The sequence below is a fragment of the Panicum virgatum genome, chromosome 6N (assembly GCF_016808335.1).
Source record: "Panicum virgatum strain AP13 chromosome 6N, P.virgatum_v5, whole genome shotgun sequence".
NCBI lineage: Eukaryota > Viridiplantae > Streptophyta > Magnoliopsida > Poales > Poaceae > Panicum > Panicum virgatum.
In genome coordinates, this window is record NC_053150.1 from 39,135,550 (window position 1) to 39,144,954 (window position 9,405).

The window sequence follows — 9,405 nt, forward strand, 5'->3', positions numbered from 1 at the left end:
AAGTAGAAAATGAGATAAACATCATATGGGTATATCCCATGCACTGCAAGGAATACATCTCCTAATACTTTCCAAACCCAATAAAAAACCTGCCTTGCTAAGTGTCTAAAAGAAGTACAGTCTATGAAAGCAATCATCCAGTTAGTAACTATCTTATACGGACAAGAGAAAATAGTATCTCTTAGCTCGTTTCATTTGTTTTTCTATATCTTTTGAACAAAAGGACAATGTCCAACAAATATTAATTCCCTAAAAATAATCACTAAATTTCTGGAAGCCAGCAGATTTGACAAAATATGCTAACTTAATTCACATACTCCGGTATGGAGAAACCATTGACTACACTAAACTTTAAAATTGGGTTGGATTGTTTACATATCTTACAGCGCATTTTATGGTCTTAGAAGATGAGTACATTGTAATCATGTCAGCATATTCAACCATACCTATATACCATCTAAGCAGATAGTCATAACATGTACCGAGAATTTGGACACTGTAGCACATATATCAGTATATGCAGTAATCCTTCTAACAGGGAAAGGGATTGACACCGATTGTGCATGGAGTCTTTCCCCCTTGTTTTTCCCTCCTAATTTGCGCTAATTCATGCAACCATCCTTTTAGTTGAAGTATGATTCAGATTCATTTGAACTGCTAAGAAATAATCATGGAGAAACATGTAGAACAGATGGAAACAAGTTAAACAAATGAGAAAAGAGCTCTACCTATTTTGGCTCAACTTAAAACTACAGGCCTGCTGATCTAAAAAAAATTACAGATTTGTTCAGAACCACACCACTTACAAAACCAAAGAACTCATAAGTGAAAACTGAAAAGCTAACTTGGAAAAGCTATATACCAACATCAAACCTATATGTGGTAGTGTTCAAAACTAATAAAATAGTCTGATGACCCTCTTGGTCCATTTCTCATGCAAGTACAAGCAAAATTCCATTCATAAACAACAAAATTATTTTTTTTAAAAATAGCATGCAATGAAACTTTTCACTTTTACTCAATGCGGATTCTTATCTAATTAGCTAATTAGCACTGTTATGGATTGAAATATGACAAAGTATATGAAAAGTCTATTTCTCCTGCAACAGTGCTAATTAATGCGAAATACTTTGTCATTGCATAACAGTGCTAGACCATTATGTGAGCTAGTTTTTCATAATGCTCCAATTTCTGTCCACAAGAATACAGTAAGATGCTACCAAGGGAAGCAGGAAATTGAGCTGGGCATAGATGACAAATTATGACTACAAGCTACATCAAGTCTGGGATTCCTTTTGAACATAATGAACATTCTTAATTCTTATCATGGAAGTTCGAATAGATGTTCAAGCATGGCACAAGCTTTCCATATTTTGGTTAATTTGATCCTACAACAAGCAGGACTTCACAACTTCTTCATTATTAATGATAAATAGTGCATTGTAATACAACAATGGATTAGTAACACTTCAATAAGTAACCAAATTAGTGATGCTTCATTGAAGTAAGAAAAGTTAACCAGATTACAAAAGGCCAATGGAACAGAATAGCCAAATTACAGAATAATATGAGAGGGCAGCGGACTATGATAATACAATCAAATTAATAAGATCTGTGTACAAATGAACACACATATTGATCACACATGAATGGATTTATGTGTATTCATATGACTACACCAGAACAGGTCCTAATTGCTGCTGAATTAGAGAAGAACCAATCTTTTAGCAGACTACACTTCTTACGACAGTTTCACATAGATTTTACAACAGAGATCGTATTGGATAACTAGCACATTCGCAAAGACAAATCAATCAATACAAATTCTGAAGAATGATTATAACAAGGAACAACTAAACTCAAAGATGCTCTGGAGCAGTATAATGACAAGAGGAAATATATTATCGGATTAGGGGAAAGGTTCATACTAAGAGTGTGATACCTTGTGTAACTCACGGTGTATCCTCATGCATAGCCTTGGGAACCATCACTAGAATGACTGAATTTCGCACAGCCCAAACACCTATGATAACAGCAATACCCAAGCGTGCAACATCAAAGAGTACATCAGCCATCCTCCACATGAGAGATCCTTTTTCATGATGGAGTTGCGTCATAATGGCAAGGAGCTGAAGTAGGAACATGGGCAGAAACCCATAGAGTGGGGCCAACTTGACTCCTTTGGGTAGCCGGGGCCGGAGCGCTGGTTTCCTCTTTGGAAGATGTTCATTGACCGTTTCCACCGCGACCATATGGTTGCTTGCCAGCTACTAAACCAATTCACATGCAAATCATACAAGTAGGCCAAGGGTGTTAGAGATGAGCTATAAACAGATTTGTCTTATGAGCTACAAAATAGGATGCAGCAACAATAGAGAGCAGATAATTCAATTAGGGTCTGCAGATCTTATGCCTCCTAATGCATTAAGCTCAGAAACAAGTGACAACTTCATAAGGCTGCAAATATTCACATATTATGGAACGTTAATGAAACAAAAACTAGCCACTAAATAACCAGATTATGAAGTGCTACAAAAATATCTACTGTTTGATTAGAAACTTGAACAATTTGAGTAGGCATACACACTGGTAACCGAAACCCACTGTGATACGAATTTCTCTAAAGAATAAAAAAGGAAGCTACTAAACTATAGCGCTGCAATGAAATCAGATTTCTTCTGGATCAGAGTATCAGACCTAATGCATGAGAAAACCTTATGATTTTTGTAGATTCCTTATTCTAGCTTCAATTTGGAAGGGGAACGAAGAAATACTGGGTATTGACGCCATTTCAAGCATAATGAACAAACTTTCCATTTCGAAGCAATTCAAAAACGGTCAAACAAACATCATCAATTAAGTTGGTTATTTGCTGAGTATAGCACAAGAAAGTTCATAGATTTTGTAATCTAAACAAAGAAACACAAGTTTAGGAAGGGGTAGTATCGACCTTCTCCCTCTCCTTCTGCTCCTTGATGTCGAACTCGGCATGCTCGCGGACGCGCATCATGACCAGCATGATGTAACACGCGGAGAGCAACACCATGACGAACTTGGAACACGCGCGGATGGCGAGGCCGGCGGCCTCCACGGAGGAGCCCTCCCCGCAGACCCAGCGCCCGAGGATCTCCAGGACGGTGCTGACGAAGCTGTTCGCCCATAACGCGGCAAGGAAGGCGTAGAAGATGGCATCCACGACCGCGCGGTAGAGGACGCGCAGGGCCCCCAGAGTCGGCGCCCCCTCCGCCTTTGGGAGCGGGCTGCCCGGAGACCTTGCCGCCGCCGCCGCCGGCATGCGTAACCTAGCCCAACGAAGCATCGCTCGCTCACTGAACGGAGCGGGACGGAGTGGTTGGTGTACGGCGTGAGCGTGTGTGCGGAACGGAGGCTTCTGGAAGAAGCTTCCGGATAAAAGTGGTTTAAGTTGGGGGATGGGCCGCCGGAGACTCGGAGTCTTCTCGGGTGTCCGTGTTGTCATCTAGGATTAAATTTTAGGTCGAATAAAAATTTTAGGTGACTAATTTAGGTGATTAAATTTTAGTCCACGTCTGTTGATCTATCTATAGACTAAACTTTAGGTAGTATACGTACAGAAATAGAATTACCATTTTTGCTCTTGGATTGTGCTGCTCACGAGCATAGCGAGGGATAGTTTGGTTTTTTTTGCATTTTGATGGTTTGTTTAGTTTAAATTAGGTAGGTTTTGAAGACTAATGGACTAAACTTTGGGTAGGGTGGAACTAAACTTTAGTCACATGTTTGGGTCATCTGATGCATTAATCTGTAGGCCTAAACTTTACTTTATGGATCTAAATGGGGCCTACGATAAGAACATCTTGAGAAGATTGTTAGTTCATCCTCTCTCTGCACTCAGGTATGTAGTTTAGTAGGTGGAAAACAGTACACTTTGAAAATATTTTCTCCTAAATCATTTGTTTGTTTTTATTGAATTGATCTTTCATGTTAGTTAAAAATATACAGTACAATAAGATACAATAGAAATATTTTTAAATCTTTTTAGTTTATAATTATTTCAACACTTATATCGTGAACTAGAATATTTTCTTAGCTAGAACATTTTTCTCGGGACCTAGAAAATTTAATCATTAAGCTAGAATAATTTTCTTGTGAACCTTAAACATTTGTTCTGCTTACTTGCCAACTCATGTTATGAAATTAGCAGATGCTACTGCTTAGTAGTCCGTTGCCAGAAGCAGATGCCAAATTCATCATCGACAGTGTGGGTCTCGAAGATTTCTAGATGCTTACAGACAAGCCAAAAGCAACACCCAGGAGAGATCAGTAGAAGAAATTCATGCTCCAGTTTTGTCTCTTCCTGCTGAACCATTTTGACGCTCGCCTCTGTGCAGCTACTTCGTGTTCTTGCCATGCGTCGTCACTACAATTCTACAAATAATTACATCCCATTCCCTTTCGACTTCTGCTTCTGCAAACAATCTCAAAGCTCAAAAGTTGAGCGACAGTGTCCACTGCCACGCAAGGTCATGATTTGTGGACACTGGACAGTGCACTCACACATTAGCAGCAGCGCAGCGCCACGCCAGCATCAGAGATAACCAATCCATGGTCCACGTACGTATTACAAGTGAAAAAGTTCAAGAACGAATTTGAGAATCATACAGCACAATCATGAATTGCCAACTCAGCAGCCAACAGAACTAAAAAAACTACACACGCAATACCGAATAACTAGCTGTTGAAACCTGATTAATCATCGCATATTCATAAGTAAACATAACGTCCGAGGAAAATAAACCTCTATACCAGACCATAAGAACAGTCATTGGTAGCATTTGTCTTGTTGCATCGTTTCAGTTACCTAACAATAGCATGAGGATATGAGCAGTCTAAGATAAGATAAACTGAATATTTTCCAGCATGCTAGCAGCTTGATGATTTATACATACATTTATATTATGCCAAGAGTACTTCCGAAATGATGAACAGTGCACACTACAAAGAAATGATAGCTCTCTAGGTCTTGTTACTCCGTAGACTTCTATACGCAACGCCTCTTCAAATATATTCAAGGGAGTGAAACTGCCAAAGAAGAGAAGGTCAGACATTTCCAATCCAGGAACACAGCAGAAAAAGTAGTTTAGATCAAAATGACAGCCTATACATTGTAAGCAACAAACAACATATTATACCACAGCTACTACATCATTTTCTAGTTTTGCTTTGTGGACATAGTGGATGACAAGCAAACTAGTAAACAGACTAGCAAAGACACACATTGCAAATTCAAAGCTACCGTGGTCATTCATCAATCCGGAAGTACCAGTATACCAGAAGCATACAATTGTGTTGGAGTTTTCAAGTATGATACAGTGCCACATCTTAGGAGTTAGGACAGGAATACACGACATGTCGACACATGCATTATGGTAACTCTATGCCCACATTCCTTACAGCTGCCAGTTACACTATGCACTGCTATTGTGGCATATAAGGATATGCTTCAACTCTTGTAACAAAGAGTGACGCATGCAGCCACCTAGGCCCCTGCAGCGCGCCTACATACTCCATGGTAGGATTCTACACGCAATTAAGTCAAACAGATGAGAGAAGAGTTCTACATGTTTTAGGTAAAAAAATATGGGGATGTTCAATGCCACAATTTTGACAAAGAAAAAACTAAGCTGAAAAAATGATAATACACCTCACTGGAAAATGTTAGCTAATAAAAGATATAAGACAAAAGAACCTACACCATAGGATGCCGCATCAACAATATAGTTTGGTTATATCATTAATTCGTTGGTCATGTAAATGCAAGTTACATTTATTTCATAAACAGTAACAAATGAAGATTTTCACTTTACTTGAACAGTGACACATCATACTAATTAGCAGAGTTTAGCATTGTTAATGGATAAAAAAATGAGAAAGTACATGAAAATGTAGCTCTTTCTTGAATTGAAATTGACTATTAACTACTATTTGTCATTAAATCCATATGCATCTGTGCAATGAGCAATCGGCAGATGTATTTTGGTGATAATCATTAGTTGCCAATTGTAACTCGTAAGAATACAGTGAGATGCTGCCAAGGGAAATAGGAGTCTGATGCGCAAGGGCCAGCAACAATTCGGAATAAGAAGCATCATCGATTTAGCAAGTTTTGGACACCATTTGAGATGAATGGTAGTTTTTTTATGAAACAGGGCGCGGGGGCGGGGGGGGGGGGGGGGGGCGCAAACCCTACCGGATATATATTTATAGGAAAAGAAGTTACAAAGTTACATTGTACTCCCTCCGTAATTGTAGGTTGTTTTGGTAAATCTAGATACATTATTTTTGTTATGTATCTAGACATAGTGTATATCTAGATGCATAGCAAAAGTAATGTATCTAGAAATTCAAAACAACCTACAATTTGGAACAAAGGGAGTAATAAATAAGAGGACATATACGAAGCAACTGATTCTACCCATTCCACAATTCCTAGAAATTACTTCTTCTTTGCTAGATGAATTGAATGACAATAATTATCATGTGTGTCATCAATTCAAACTGATTACCAGGCCTAGAATTATTATACTCATTACAGGATTCCATTTTTCTTTTGTTATTATCGTCAGAGAACATGCAGTAATTCAGAACTTTTTTATAAAAGGTGGAACACAAGTTATACAAAACAACTAGGGTCTCAAAAAAAAAAACCTAACTAGGAGCAACCAAGTTATGTCTACAAGTAAAACAAACAAGTCACAATTGCTGCAAATTAGAGGCGCACCCATCTTTTTGCCAACTAAGTTTCACTAATTCAGTTTCACATCGATGTATTAACAAAAAGCTCAGAGAACCAACAATAAGATACCCAAACAAGACAGAATTGAACAAATATAAACCAACAATCCTGAAGAGCAATTATGACAGGAAAAACTAAAAGGACAGAAGCTTTAGAGTAACAATGAGAAATACATTACTGATAAATATGCACAATGAAACACAAATACCTGGACAAGTTACTGCATCACATCATCCCCATCCTTCATCTTGGGAACTGTCACCAGAATCACCAAGTTTTGCACCGAACAACTTGTAATAATTGCAAGACCAAAGCACGCAACATCATAGAGTACAGAACCCATCCACATGAGAGATACATGTCCTTCAGTGCTTTTCATCACAATGGCAAGATGCAAAAGTTGATATAAATGCGCAGACACGTAGAGTGGGGCCAAGCTGATGCCTTTGGGTAGTAGAAGGGGCTGTGCTCTGTTGCTCTTCAGAAGTTGTTCATTGCTAGCCAGCTATCACAACCAACCATAACATATTCAGATGCTAATCATAGATATAGGAAAAGAAAGGTGCTAGAGATATGCTACAAAACTAGATTCCTCTTATGAACTAAAATAAGGGCTGGCAGATGCATAGATAGCTGATGTTTCCAATTAGGAGATGGAAATTATTATGCCTCCTAATCTACTGAGCTCAAATAAAAGCGATAAATTCTAGAAGATTATTGCAAATCTGCACATACAGATGTCCATTAATCATACAAAAAGCAGCCACCACATGGCTAGATTATGCCATTCCTAGACTGAAAAAAACTGGAAAGTTCAGCAAATTGAATTGTCTCAAAATCATATTATAGAGCTACTGCATAACCAAATAAGATTTCTGTAAGGACTTCCATACTCCAGTGGAATCAAATTTAGGACTGCAGTTCTCTAGTGGAATCAGATTTCTGTTGTGAGTTACAAATAAGACCGTAACATGTGTGGAAGCAATTGAAAGCAGATAGTTCTACGCTCTGATATCCTGAACCGTTTAACAAAGCTCATACATCTATAGCTTCAAAAAAACAGAGATAATAAATTTTGGGGCAGTTAGAATCAATACCATGCATCCCCCTCCTCTGCTCCCTCTCCCTCCTCTTCGCCTCCTTGTGCTCGAACACGACCCGCTCGTGAAGACGCATCAGGAGCAGAGGGAAGAAGGCCGGGAAGAGCCGGACCATGACGCACCAGCAGGCCGCGCGGACGGCGGCGCCGATGGCCTCCACGACGGACCCCTCACCGTAGCCGTAGGTCCAACGCCCGAGGATCTCGACGGCGACGCCGCCGAGGCTGTGCATCCAGGCCACGGCCAGGTAGCCGTATACCACAGCGTCCATGACCTGGCCGAAGAGGGCCGCCGCCGCCTTGAGGAGCGGGCGGCGCGCGGGCCTCGCCGCCGGGGCGCGCAGCATCGGAGTCGGAACCCTGAGCTCCCGAAGCATCCCTCTCCCCTCCCTCTCAGCGTGCGTGAGCGGAGTGGTTGGTGCGAAGTGGAGGTGGAGCCTCACCTGGATGGGCAGATATTCTAGATGCACCTAGTTGATTGTACCCAAAGGAAGCAATGGGATACGAGTCAAGGATTTTTTTTCTTTTTGTGTGCAGTTTTCCAAATCTTGATGTCTAAAATCGTAACCATGTTACAGACACATGTAACTTTTCTCTATCGATGTGATCTTCAACTTTGCCATTGCGCTTCGTTTGAGCCTTTCATAAAATGTATCCAAAAGTTGCCTAGAGATACCTCTCAATTTAAGGGTATCTCTTATTATTTTCATAAACACACATAAAAAGTAACTCTATCTCGAGTATAGAAAAATGTAACAAAGAGAAAGAAGAAGAAAAGTAAGTACAACAATGGACGGCGCTCCGACGAGTTAGAGGACGGAGGTTTGGGACTACATATATTTCCCGAGATAAAGAGAGTTCCTGACCCAGCGGTGGAGACAGAATGTATACAGCACAGCAAAGCAATGTGGACGCCACTTGGCAGGAGATGGGAGCTGATAACTGATGGCCAATGGAAGCGGCTGGGTGCTAAGTCCATCGATCTGCACCGACCATAGTTGTGGCGGCCGCTTCGACGACTCCCATCAAAGCCAGGGGCGGCGGGGTAGCGAAGACGTGGAGATGTGTAGGGGTCGTAATACAAGAGGAGGAAATAGATAGAGGTGGAGTCCATGAATAAATTTATAGGGCGATCTCACTGTAGTATTTGAAGAAGATTTCGGTCTAGTTGTCTTCATAAGATAAAGATGAGCTTGAACTAGCAAAGGAAAATTGAAAAAAATAGCACATGAATAGATACGAATTTTTGGTTACTTGTATCTTTTCATTGACTTGCAAACTGTGGGATGTACATTAATCACTTCTCAAGACTTACAATTTACAAAAAAAATAACGACTCGTAAAAATTTGTAGAAAAATATTTCACCATCGCTAGTGACTGTAAGAAATCCCATTCCCAAACCGAACCCCCTAGTGCAGATGGCGGTAAGAGGATGGGATTTGGCGGGAAGGTATAGGCGGGCCCGCGGGAAGCTCACTGCTCCTCCCGCCAAAACCATGCTGGCGAATGTGGGGCAGCCGCAGAGGAGGT

General features: G+C 40.3%; 1 long non-coding RNA gene across 1 annotated transcript; it reads right to left on the minus strand.

The window, feature by feature from the left end:
• Window positions 1-4,761: 4,761 nt before the first annotated feature.
• LOC120678745 lies at window positions 4,762-7,129 on the minus strand. Its single transcript, XR_005676726.1, has 2 exons — window positions 6,984-7,129; window positions 4,762-5,061 (listed from the first exon to the last, which is right to left on the minus strand). It is a non-coding gene; the product is annotated as an uncharacterized LOC120678745 (long non-coding RNA).
• Between the last annotated feature and the right edge of the window lie 2,276 nt (window positions 7,130-9,405).